The 14,087-nt window shown below is 38.2% G+C and overlaps 1 long non-coding RNA gene across 2 annotated transcripts in view; it reads right to left on the bottom strand.

Annotated features, from left to right (window-relative positions):
* Positions 1 to 14,087, bottom strand: part of LOC141378800 (uncharacterized) — a 227,260-nt gene that overhangs the window by 95,412 nt on the left and 117,761 nt on the right. For both annotated transcript variants that reach the window (XR_012394254.1, XR_012394256.1), the window contains one exon: positions 10,402 to 10,514. This is a non-coding gene — a long non-coding RNA (uncharacterized lncRNA). The remainder of the gene's footprint in view (positions 1 to 10,401; positions 10,515 to 14,087) is intronic.

Here is a 14,087-nt window from a genome sequence, read left to right as displayed (position 1 = left end):
TTGAATAATAAAGAAACAAATCTAACTCCACATGTGACTGACTGTCGAGTCTAAAGGCTGATTGAAACTGTGTTCTAACTAAAAGCAACGGCACGCGATAGAAGGAATATTTTCCATATTAAAAGGAGTTCTTGTCTTAAACAACACCTGAAACACCTGCAGATGAACAACAGAAGACTGACAATGATCACCACATGTAATTTATTCAGTGTTAAATGCCAATAATGTGAGTTTGAATGCCATTTTACGTGACATTTATTGCCATACAACTAAAAGCAGCAGCAGATAGTTCACCTCAGATCTTGAAAATAAAATAAACTGTTTCAAATTGAACTTTAACCATCACAGACCAACTACAATCCATACATTTCTGTAGACGGTCTAGTGGTTTTAAACACAAGGACACGAGCAGACCTGCTTCCTCGCTAGTACAGTTTTCGGTTTTTCTTCTTACACAGTCTGGGCAGACACACTTTGGGCCCATTAGTACTCATTGAGCATCATGTCATTGCCACAGCCTACTTGAGTATTGTTGCTGACCATGTCCATTCCTTTATGATCACAGTGTACCCATCTTCTGATGGCTACTTCAGCAGGATAATGCGCCATGTCATACATCGCAAATCATCTCAGACTGGTTTCTTGAACATGACAATGAGTACTCAAAAGGCCTCCACAGTCACCAGTTCTCAATCCAATAGAGCATCTTTGGGATGTGGTGAAAACGGGAGATTCGCATTATGGATGTGCAGCCGACAAATCTGCGCAACGGTGATACATGACACTATTATGTCAGTATGGACCAAAATCTCAGAGTAATATTTCCAGCATCTTGTTGAAGCTATGCCACGAAGGATTGAAGAATGCTTTCATATCTGTAGTTCGCTTCATTTGGTCCGGACCAAGTGCAATAAATGATACATTGTTGCATTTTCTGTCATCTTTGGGTCGTTTTCACACCACACTGCTGGCTTTGGTCCGAACCAGTTGAAACGAACCAAAATGCAGTCATCTGACAAAATCCACATCTGTCATTGGCCAGATGTTGTTGAACATATTTCTTAAACTGCATATTGATTGGTCAGAATTCACGTGCGGGAAACTGCCAGTGAACTCCCGCAGGTAAACAAAACCTTTTACTCTGGAGGGACGACTGCGCTGACTGATTGTATCCCTGCTTTAGGGATTACTAAAGCAATTACTAATTAATTTAGCTAAACTGCGACATGGTCATCTTGCGGAAATATTACGAATGATCCATCAGGTAATGTTTTCCCCTCTCTCTCTCTCTCTGTTGGTAAAGCGCTGTCAACAAAAATTTTTCCTACATATCCCATAATGCACAGCGCATCGGTGTACGGCAGCTGAATTAGTCCAAAACGCGCAGTACTTTTGGCGGTTGGACCTGTTTTAGTATGAATCATATTCTCACCACAAACGAACCGCTCCAGGGTTCCTTTAAAAGCGTAACGAGACCTGCTTGAAGAGGTGGTCTCGGTACGGTTGGTGCGCACTCGAGTATGATTGCTGCATTCTCACCTAATAAGTTAGGTGTGAAAGCACCCTAAGACAGTTCTGAAGGCAAAAGGGGTCTAAACCGGTTCTAGCAGGCCCGGATTGGCTAATCGGGAGGACCGGGAGAATTCCCGGTGGGTCGGTCCGTTTTTTGGCCGCGAGGGCCGGTGTCCCTCGTTCCAGAATCGGTTGCTCTCAGCAGTCACACTTTTTAAAAATTATTTATTTATTTACTTGACCACAGCATTCTTATTCATTATTGTACCGCAGCTCTGCTCTTTTTATCTATTTTCTCGTAGCCTCGTGAGCAGGATGCAGGTTAATGATGATATAACTAGATAAGTCACCATCAAACATACAGCTGTTGTGGTACAGTGGTTAGTACAGTAGATTATGACGCGGCCAACCTGGGTTCGGTCCTTGTCTGAGTAACAATTTTTTTTTTTTCATTTTTATTGTTAAGACATAATACTGTAAGGGTTGTTGAACATTTGAAGTTCTAAAAGTGCTGTTTTCTCAAAAAAAGACGTGATAGTGTAATTAGAAACTGAATTGGAAATAACCTTATTTTAATATAGTCAGTGGTGAACTGAGGTGGGCCGGTCTGAGGCTTGAAACTCCAGGGCTGAAAAAGAGTCCCACTCCGGCCCTGGGTTCTAGTAAGGTGTACCTAATAAAGTGGCCGGTAAATGTATGTATAAATAACTGGGACTGAGACGTGCCACACAATAAACTAGACGTGTGTCATGGTAACTTTGGAGGTTCAGCTGGAGTATTTAGAACTAAGTAAATACGAATACGGACAATTAGATTAGACAATGCGCTTGGTACTTAGACAGTTTTCCCCTCCTTAAAATAGCAAACATTGATCTGGATATATCCCAAGTGCACCCGTACCATTCACTTTAGACTATATGCTTAGATAATTAAAATAGAGCCCCTTTTGATCCATTTGACTGCAAAGATTTCACACAGCAGCACACATGTTCTGGATTTGATTGTATATGAGCATCATTTCTCTTGTCTGATGATGTTGAATGTCCGACACGCTGTCGCCTCTGCAGAGTCTCTGACCTCAACTTTCATCTCCAGCAGGCAGAGGTCCGCGACTGGCCTTCTCCTCCCGAGCCTCCTCAGATCTGCTATTAGCGGTTCCCTCGTGTGCTGAAAAGCGGTCGACAGCATTCATATTTAATCGCTGCAGATCAATTATTCAGCTCGGGGATGGTGTGGCGTTCTCTGGTGTGAAACGTCTAATATGAAGGGACATTTCCCTCGACTCCTGCTGTCTTTTGCTTCATCCGCCCGTGGAGGATCAACAGCGCACTGTTAGAGCCTGAAAACCTGAGACCACAAACTATAACTACTAGATCTGGGTGAAGATGCTTAAAGTGCGCAATTAAAATCTGTGTCTGTGTTCATAAAGCGGAAGAGGATCGAGGAGACGCTCCCAAAGTGCTTTTCAAGAATGGTCTGTTCACTCGGTGGCCATATTTGTAATGCCTCAATCAACGACCATTTAAGACCAGGCTTAATGAACAGTGGAATTCTGAAATCTCAAAAACAATAATAAGTGAAGTTTATTCATAAACTAATTTCGAGAGGATCACGTGCTTATGATTTATCACGGCCGGTCTCGCAATTGCTAATCACTATCTTCCAATCATATGAGCCCTAAGCTACTATAAATAGCCACAGTTTGCAGTTCACTTTGTCTTTGTTTGGAAGAAACCCCCCTCCTCCTCTATTTTCCTCCTTTACCTCTGATTGGGCGGCACGGCGGCCCAGTGGTTAGCACTATGAGCCCCACAGCAAGAACACTGCTAGCCCTGGTTCCACAGGACCGGTGGGTGTTTCTGTGAGGAGTTTGTATGTTCTCCCCGTGTCCGCGTGGGTTTTCCCCGGGTTCTCCGGTTTCCTCCCACCATACAAAGACATTCAACATACATAACAATCAAGCTTTTGTCTAACCCCTTGTGTTCCCTTAGCTACCGCAGCAGGGGACTTCTGAGATCCACCGAGCTCAGGCTCCCCTCTCGCTCTGCCAACGGGAGGAAGCCCCGGACTCGAGGAGCCCTTGAGCTCGGGGCTCTCTCCCGGGACAGCATGCCAAACAAGCTTTTATAAATCATCAGCTAAGTGTGAACTCTTGAATAATAATAATGATGATGATGATAATAATAATAAATTGTAGAAAAAAATAAATACTTTAATTTACATTAAACATTTGAATTATTTAAACATCTTAATTATATTGGAAGTGTGGTCGTTTTTGCAATTGTTGTAGAACTTCCAATTTAGTTGCCAATGTGAGAAATTCATTCATTTATTTTTTTGTCGGCTTAGTCCCTTTATTAATCCGGGGTCCCCACAGCGGAATGAACCACCAACTTATTCAGCACATTTTTACGCAGCGGATGCCGTTCCAGCCGCAACCCATCTCTGGGAAACATCCACACACATACACTACGGACAATTTAGCCTGCCCAATTCACCTGTACAGCTGTTTTTGGACTGTGGGAGAACCGGAGCACTCAGAGGAAATCCACGCGATTGCAGGGAGAACATGCAAACTCCACACAGAAACGCCAACTGAGCCGAGGCTCGAACCAGCGACCTTCTTGCTGTGAGGCGACAGCACTACCTACTGCGCAACTGCATCGCACCCAATGGGGATGTCAATGGGGATTTTTTGACAGTCTGTCAGCAAATGCAGATCCGGACTTCTGTTCACGTAGATCCGCCATTCACACGTGCACGCCTGCATGAGCGACACGCGTTCACAAGACAATCACAGACGCGGTGAAATCAAATACTGAATAGTAACTTTTGAAAATCCTGAATCAATATTGGAGTTACTTTCGCACACTGGAGGAAGGACGACACCATGGCTGAAGTATTACTGTTAGACAGGTAATGTTCTGTATTAAAACTATTTCAGTCAGGCTAAGCTTATGTTAGATTGTGTTATGAATGACTTGTATGCACAGACAGCCTGATCTCACGAGAAAACGTAAGTATTTTATGTTTTGCCAGTTTAGTGGCTAATTCGTACAAATTCGTACGAGTTCAGTCGTACGAAATGGTACGATTTTAAAAAGGAGGCGTGGCACCTAACCCCAACCGTCATTGGGGGATAAGCAAATCGTACTAAATTGTACGAATTAGATCGTACGAATTCATACGAATTAGCCACTAAATTAAAAAGTTACGAATTGCCGTGAGATTGTGTTGGCACAGACGTGTTGTTCACCAACTGAAATCTCCCGGCGAAAGATTGATGTGACTATTTTCAGTTTTATAAGGGACCTTTTACAGCATCGATAATGTAGATTTATATTTAGTTTAACAACAAAACATCAGTAAATAGCGCTATTCCGCCTAGCCTGCTTTATTGAGCTGAAGTTGCTTTTATATTCACATTAGGTCATTTCACACTCTGAATATTCGCTCTGACATAGCATGTAGGTATGGCTTAGTAATAAATGTAATTCCTGCACACCGCCGGCCAAACACTAACTTATTGGCTAAATGGCCGTCCAAAGATAATATGCTAAGCGGTTAGCATTTTGGCAAATTACCTACTGCACCTTTAATAAAGAAAAAAATCAGGGGGGCTAATAATTCTGACTTAAACTGTATATAATAAAAATACAAAAATAGAAATAAAATAGAAACATAAACTTAAAAAAAAATAAATAAATGTATTACAGAATTACACCAAAACTGCATCCTCATGTCCTGCACCTGAAATGAACTCGAGCGGATGCCCAAACTCAGTCGTACTAAACTTCTAGTGAATCAGCATGGAAAATAACTGAAGAGAGACTGATGGACTTTCTCTTTCTGCTCTTTCCCCCCCTGAAATACTCCCTGGAGGTGGTGATATTTTATGAAGCGTGAGGGCTGATTGGAAAAGACATGTAGACCGGTGTCGGATGGAGTGAAATCTTCATCTTCATCCGCTCGTCTGCTGATTTCACTCATTGTGTCTGAATGGAGCACCTGCTGCTGCTAGATTCCTTAGAGACGCTCAAAACACATGAACATGTCTCTATACGACACACGTGTGTGGAGGGAAATGGCCAATTCACTGACATTCACTTCATTACTGACCATTGGGAGGCCTGAATGGAAGCAGGTGGCTGGATTCATGATTACATGTTTGGATTTACACGCTCTGATGAATCATTCACAACATCGGGGATATTAAAGTTGAACAAGAAGCTGAAACCATTTTTTTTTTCATGTTGTGACGCAGTTCCTAGAGAAACAGATTATTAAATGAGAAAACTGTGGGCGTGGCTTGTTTTTGTCTACTGTGAGCTGATTGGATGTAGTAAAGTCGACATTTCGTTCAGAAAGAGCGGGAAAATGGTTTATTACAATCTAACAAGACACCTTTCTCACTATTTCTGTTTGTTGTCATAGCGACTGACAGCTAGAGGGGCGTGGGTAAGTATGTTAGAAACGTCCACAGATACTGTATATACACTAGATATCGCATACTGACTCTGAGCAAGCGTAGCATCGCTTTAAGATTTAAAGGGCTAGCATTGCACCAGACCCCCTTGAGTGGTTTCGTTTGAAAGTGTAGAATCTATACTTTATGCACATATGCATCACTTTGGGTATTATTCTACTGTACAAAAGTTATTTACACTTAAATACACAGTATTTTGATAACCCAAGCTAGGTATTTTACATTGGTTTATTTTCATATTTTTCATATGACACATGTACAAGTTATAGCTCAAATGAAAGCTCTTGCCGGTGCTCATACAGTTCTAGCATTCTTTCTACTGAATTATATTCACATATCAAACAGTTACCAAATGAATCGCAGTGTTTCCATTGCACAGAAGTGAAAACAATACATTTATGATCAATAAGCAGCCCCAGATAGCACAGACAGCTGTCATCTCTTACCTTATGCTGTGTGCTTCAGGGCCATTCTCCTCTGTTTTTGAGGTGATGTGCATAAGTAATCCTTTTATATGTCTGACGTGGTCCAAACACAGTGAATTATGTTTGATCCAACAAAAGAATAGTGAAATATGAAAACAATGATCGCTCCCTGTGGCTTGCATAGCACCTCTCATCAGTTGAAATACAATAACTTTTGCATAGATTATGGTAGAGACATTTTTCTTTTTTCCTATAATTACAGATATGTGCAGGAACCACCAAAATTAATTACAGCAAGCTAGACCACACAGAACCTAAAAGGTACACTTTTGAATTTGAGTTAAAAAAAAATAATACAAAAAGCGCCTCTTTTTTTAGGTGTTTATTATAACACAGACAACATAAACAGTTATTTTAAACACTTTTAATAGTGTTATATGAAAATTCAAAGGGTTTTCTTTAAAATGATACCAAATTTTGGCATTTACACCTCTGCATGAGGATTTGGGAGGCTTTTAAATTTGGGTAGGCAAAATCCAGGCGGAAATCCCAAAATAACAGCAGAGTTTAACTGGTTAAAGTAAAATAATACTAAGCATTTTGTACTGTCATATAGTGATATAAAGTTTATTAGCCCTAGATTTTTTTCCCTTTTTTCAAATATTTCCCAAATGATGCTTAACAGAGAATTTTTCACAGCATTTTTTATAGATATTTTTCTTCTGGAGAAAGTCTTATTTGTTTTATTTCGACTAGAATAAAAGAAAAATAAAAAATAAAAAATAAAACATTGCCTAATGACCAGAAGTTGCCAAATTAGCCTTGTTAAACATTTAAATGTCACTTTAAGCTGAATACTAGGCTCCTAAAATATCTAGTCAAATATAATTTACTGTCATCATCGCAAAGATAAAAAAAAAAATCCGTTATTAGAAATGAGTTAATAAAACTACTATGTTTATAAATGTGTTGAAAAAATCTTCTCTGTGTTTAACAGACATTAGGGAAACAATATACAGGAGGATATAATAAATTCTGATTTCAACTGTACAGAATATCAAGCATCCACATGCAACAATAGTCAAACATACCAGAAGCACATTCAAACAAGCAGTATTTTTACACAGGGGTCTGAACCCTCCACAGCCCTCCTTCATTACAGCAGCACTTCACTCAGCTTTAAGCAGAGAATTAGCCGCTGGTTCACTTTCTCTTCCTCACTCACGGCTCAGGACTCATTAGCCACAGTCTCAGGCTGTGGCTGGCCTGAGTGTTAAAAATGATTTATTTTCGTAATAAATACTCTGTCTCTCTCCGTCCTCCTGCGTGTTTATGCATTCCCCTGATGTAGCCAGGCTAGAACACTTTTACTAAGGTGACTTTGATTCCAGGGGGGTTGTTAATGTTTTAACACTCTTATGTGGCTCTACTCTCTTTCCTTTCCTATTACAGGCCTTTATAACACTCTTAATGTGCCTTTTCTGTGCCTTTACAATGCAAATAAGACATGTGATCCGGGTCACGGCACCATTTTATGGCCAATGGTTAATTCTGTTTCTGAAAATTATATGAAAATGCTTAATTTCAGCATCCATTTTACAAAAGTGTCAAATAAAAGGCAATACTGATTCCATTCCAGAGGATTTTAAATGTTTTAAATTTTATGTGGCTCTACTTGCTTTTGTTCCCTACTACAGGCCTTTATAACCCTGTTAATGTGCCATTTCTTTGCATCTGTTTTTATGCAATGCAGACGAAACGTATGATTCGGGTCATGGCACCATTTTTATGGCCAATGGTTCATTATGTTTTTCAAAGAGATATGGATTACCTCATTTCAGCATCAGGTTAATTTTGTTTCTGAACGTATTATGGATTCCTTCATTTTAGCATAGGTCCATTTTACAAACACTAATAATAATAATAATAATGATAATAATAATACTACTAATAATAATAATAATTTAAGAGTATCACTACCAAATGCTCACTGTAATTCACAAATGCATGCAACAAAGCACTTGATTATATTATGCACTATTTGGCGTGCTCATAAAAAAAAAAACTAAAGCACACAGGATATTTTATTTCAGCAATTTAATCCACAAATAAACATAATTTTGTTTGCAATTGTTCCTTGCAAATAAATATCTGGAACAAAAGGAAACCTATATTTGAATGTCAAAATCTGTTTTTAATAAACCATTTTGAATAACAAGTGAAGTTTATTCATAAACTAAGTTTGAGAGGATCACGTGCTTGTGATTTATCATGGCCGGTCTCGTATTTGCTAATCACTATCTTCCAATGATATGCTAAGCTACAATAAATAACCACAGTTTGCGGTCCATTTTATCTTCGTTTGGAAGAAACCCCTCTTCCTCCCCTATTCTCCTCCTTTACCTCTGATCGGGCGGCACGGCGGCCCAGTGGTTAGCACTGTGAGCCTCACAGCAAGCGTTTCTGTGAGGAGTTTGTATATTCTCCCCATGTCCATGTGGGTTCTCCGGTTTCCTCCCACCATACAAAGACATTCAATATGCATAACAATTAAGCATTTGTCTAACCCCTTTTTTCCCTTTAGCTACTACAGCCGGGGAGTTCTGAGATCCACCGGGCTCAGGCTCCCCTCTTGCTCTGCCAATGGGAGGAAGCCCCAGGCTCGAGGATCCCTTGAGCTCAGGGCTCTCTCCCGGGACAGCATGCCAAACAAGCTTTTATAAATCATCAGCTAAGTGTGAACTCTTGAAATAGATAGATATTTATATACTGGAGTGGGATATTAATGTGACACCTGAGTTCTAATGAAGTTTCACAAACTAACAGATCAGAGCTTAATTAATAATATAAGGAACACATCTAAAGGCAAACAGGTTTTATAGAAAAAGAGAGAAGGAACTTTTTGCAGCCTAGTGATTTTTTTCTTCCTCTAGCTGTATATTTGTCTCTCAGGGTTGCTGCTTTGCAGCGAGTATTAAATAGCTTTTAGTGAAACCCATAATTTGTAACTTCAAAGCTCTGGATGTTAGATTTTGCCAGCACTCTGAAAGCTATATAGCCTTCATAGTGTATTAGTTAAATGTTCTTTACTCCATTCGATTAAATTCCAATAGAAAAAAAATCACTTGTACTGAAAGACACTGCATGCATTTCAGTTTAGCCGCACCAACCCATGCTAACTGTTTACGTCTCGCTTTGCCCTTTCACAATCTATTTTGCTGTCTTACATTGCAGTGATCGCGCCTGCAGGGAAAACACTGCTCGTACTGACCTCTCTACCTTTGGCCAAGGAGCCGTGAGATTAAAACATCACCATCGTGAACAGCCTCGCTCGCTCAACTTACTGCCCAAGACATGGCAGAATTATAAATTCAGGTTATCCCTCAGAATTAAGTAGATAAGGGTCTGTGTCCAGAGCTTATCCTTAATTTATGCAGATACTCTCCGAATCCCACTTTAAGAGCTGGATTTGGCTCCAAAGTAGTCCAATTAGATGGTCTATTCGGCCTCATCATACTTATAATTCAAATTGTTTGGCTGAGTGAGGTTTATGCAATACAGGTAATGATGAGCGGGAGAATCTATCAGCTTTCGCCGATTGAGAGTGTTTAATATTTATGACGAGTCAAGATGTCTTTTCCAGCTGAATACAAATGCTTTTCTGAGTGTGCAAATCAGCTGAAAATTCTCAATTTCTGCCCCTAAACTGTTTTTGTCATTCATGTCTTCTTCTCCTCTCCTCGAGCAAGACCATTATGTAAACTAGATTGAAAAACAACATCAACACCATCACAAAAAAAAAGAAGAAGAAGATATGAATCCATACTTCACTGGGCTAAATCGTATATTTTTAGATGAATGTTGTACGAGTCGGGAAAGAAATACGTGATTGACATGAATGCCCTTTGCTTTTCGCCAACCCTTGAGTGCTTTGCCGTTTGTTTTTGTGTACGCTCTTTTATAAATGAACTTTCTCACCTTGTCTGGCGAAAAATCCGAGTGTGTTTATGTGTCGTCCGTCCGTCCTTCTGGTGGTCTCTGTTCAGGCTTGTAAAAAAAGGACAACCCGTCGGGGAGAGTGATTTGATTGCCTGTCGGTGTGAAATAAAAACATATACATTGAGAAACATGGACGCGACATCCAATCAGACGCCTGTAAATTGGCCCTTGGATCAAAGGGAGAACGACACATGAAGCACATCAACAATTCACCAGGCTTCGATGATAAAAAATAAAAATGGTCACAACCATGTCCAATCAAGGGAAGAAGAAAAACACATTTTCTGTCTTAATAGCGCCCCCTTTTGGCTAAATTTAGCAACATTTGGTGCGTCTCCTTGAAATATATTTTTGTAAATACATACCAAGTTTCATGAAGATTGGACTTGGAGTTCAGAAGAAACAGGCCAATTACTTAGAGGACACGGCCAAAATATTCATTGGTTTTCCTCAAATTCTTTTGATGATACGAGGCACAGTTTGTGGCCTATATCTACCAGGACTGCTAACTGTGTTAGTTCGTTTGAAATGGAAATTATATCCTGGAATGAGGCATGCTGAGACACCTGAAAATCACTTTTCTGAGTGTTGATGTTGTTGTTAAACGTCCAAACCAAAACACTCAGCGGAAGAGAGTCATGCTTCATATATTGTATTGAACTAATGACAGCAGCTTCAGTAAACTCGTTCTCTCAGCTGTGAAATTACAGCTCTGCTTTACCAGACCCATAAAATCGATACAATTACAGTGAGGGACGGACGAGATGAGTTAATAAAGAAATTTAGAGCAGAACACAAAGATGTGTATACTGATAAACCTTGTCTGTTGGCGTTACTCAATGCTGCTAAACATAAATGAATGAGCGAATGAAAGATTTGTTGGCCTCTTTATGGAGAATTGCTTGTATATCCACCCGCTTCCAATGTTATCACTTGATTGAATGGGTGCTATGAGTGGTATTGCTGATAGATATGGGGCAGTAGGGACCTTCTACGCCTACTGGTAGGCTCAGAAGGCTGTTATCATCCATCCACCTGGCTTCGGCTGGTTTATCTGATATTTTTTAAAATTAATTGTTTAGTAATCTTACCTTTATGAAAATGATCCCTGGTTTTACTGCAAATAAAACGAACAATAATAAAAAACAATAATATTCCTGTAGTTATAAATGAATAAAATAAATCCTTTACATCAGTGGTTCTCAAAGTGTGGGTTGGGACCCCCCGAGGAGTCGTGGTAAAATGAAGGGGGTCGCATGATTTCCAAAAATCTATTTATTTTTTATTAAACCATAAGAATTACCATATTTTATCCATAACCTATTGAGGGAAAAAAAATTTGTCGTTTCTAGTTACTATAAGAGTAGCTTATAGTTACTAGTTCTATTGGATTGCAACTCCTGGGGTAATTACATTATATTAAAGACAGCAATAGCGTTAGATGCAGCAGACTGATTTTATAACACCAGTTTAAACATTTTGGCCCATTTACAGTGTGCGCCATTGCATGCAAGTGTTTATGCATTCTGTATTTATAACCACCTCAAGAGGATATTGGGGGTCGCGAGTCAGTGGCATTGTCATTTTGGGGGTCGCGGGCTGAGAAGTTTGGGAACCCCTGCTTTTTATCACTAGCACTTGTGATGTTTTGCAACCTCATGAATAATTGCTTGTATATCTCAATGGTAAGTGAATTTGTTTTATTAAATTATGAGGTAACCTTAACTGTATGACAATGAACAAAAATATATATATAAACAAGGTTACTACTTGTTGCTGTTTTGTCCTGTTTATGAAGATTTGCTTGAACTATACATTTCATTTGTAAGTTGAATTTATTTAAACATTTTTTATTTTATTTTATAAAAATATGAAGTAACATTACCTTTACAAAAATTAACCTGATACATGAAACAAATAAATTAATACAAACAAAAAATAGAAAGAAAACATTGTTACTGTAGTTATGAATTAATAAATTAAACCTCATTTGTATAACTAGCACTTCTGATTTTGCTCTTCTTTTTATAAAGAATTGCTTGTATATTTCATCTGTAATTGATTTTTTTTCAAATAAAATATTGAAGTAACGTTATCTATCCAAAAACTAACCATGGCTTTATGACAAAAAATATATGGGTAATATAGTTATAAATGAAAAATGAATAAATAAATAAATTAATCAATTAAAATAAATAAATAAGCAAATAAGGAATTAAGTAAATAAATAAATACATATACTCTTTGTTTTACTTACACTTCTGATATATATATATATATATATATATATATATATATATATATATATATATATATATATATATATATAWTTTTTTTTTTTTTTTTTTTTTGGCCTCAAGAATTCCTCGTTTATTTATTTATTTATTTATTTTTTTTTTTTACTTATCAACTTAATTTATTTATCAATCTATTCGTTTATTTATCTATCTATTTATTTATTTATCCATCCTATAAAACTATAAAGTAACGTTACCTTTACACAAATTAACCATGGTTTTACTTCACAACAACAATAAAACTTGTTTACTGTGGTTGTGAATGTATAAAATAAACCCTCTTTGTATTATTAGCACTTGTGATTTATAAGAATAATTGCTTATATACCACGTGTATTTTTGTTGTTGTTGTTGTTGTTGTTGTTGTTGTTGATAAAATTATGAAGTAACCATACCTTTATGAAAATTGCCTGTGGTTTAAAAAAAACACAGAGTTTTTCCCTGTACTAGTGTGGGTTTCCTCCGGGTGTTCCGGTTTCCCCCACAGTCCAACAACTTGCGCTATAGGAGAGTTGAGAAAACTAAACTGTCCATAGTGTATGTGTGTGAATGTGAGAGTATATGGGTGTTTCCCAGTACTGGGTTTTAGCTGGAACGGCATTCACTAAGTTGGTGGTTTATTCCACTGTGGCGACCCGTGATAAATAAAGGGACTAAGGAAAGGAAGGAAATTGAATGAATGAATAACTGGCCTACATGCTTATAATACTCATTTTAACAACAGTGGTTAGAGAGATAATAATCAATGTGCCAAAAAAATTAGTCCCTTTATTCATCAGGTGTTGCCACAGTTTAATAAACCGCCTAAAAACAAAAGAAAAACACATTTTAATACATTTAAATACAAGATTTTTTATATATTGGAAATAAGATGATATTTCATTATCCATGTTTTGGAGGCATTTACAGTATATCAGACACTGCCACAAACACAAAGTATGTTTCTTATAAGTGCATTTATTTATTTTTACTCCCTAAAAGTGCCCAAAATAAAAATAACAATAGTCCATATGACTGTTTGTGTCATGAAAACCGGTATACAGTATCAAACCCACAATGTCTTCATGACTGATTCAACAGAAGTGACAGTAAGTCCATCATAATCAATATCCCTCATTCACCCTTATGCCCTCCTCTGACTCTAAATTCATTCACTCGCACAAATATATGAATCTTGCATCTCGCATTTCAATATCCTCCACCCCTAACCCTCGCGCACAGATGTATGGCAAAATATGGATGAGATCAGGTTGTGCGCAGCGGGGAACATGCCGAAACATGCATCCAAATCCTCATTTATGAAACATGTCCTAGATATGGAGCCGGGAAAATAAATCAACACTCGCACGGAAGTGATTGTTCTTTTAA

The sequence above is a fragment of the Danio rerio genome, chromosome 18, assembly GCF_049306965.1.
Source record: "Danio rerio strain Tuebingen ecotype United States chromosome 18, GRCz12tu, whole genome shotgun sequence".
NCBI lineage: Eukaryota > Metazoa > Chordata > Actinopteri > Cypriniformes > Danionidae > Danio > Danio rerio.
This window is presented reverse-complemented; position numbering and strand designations above follow the sequence as displayed.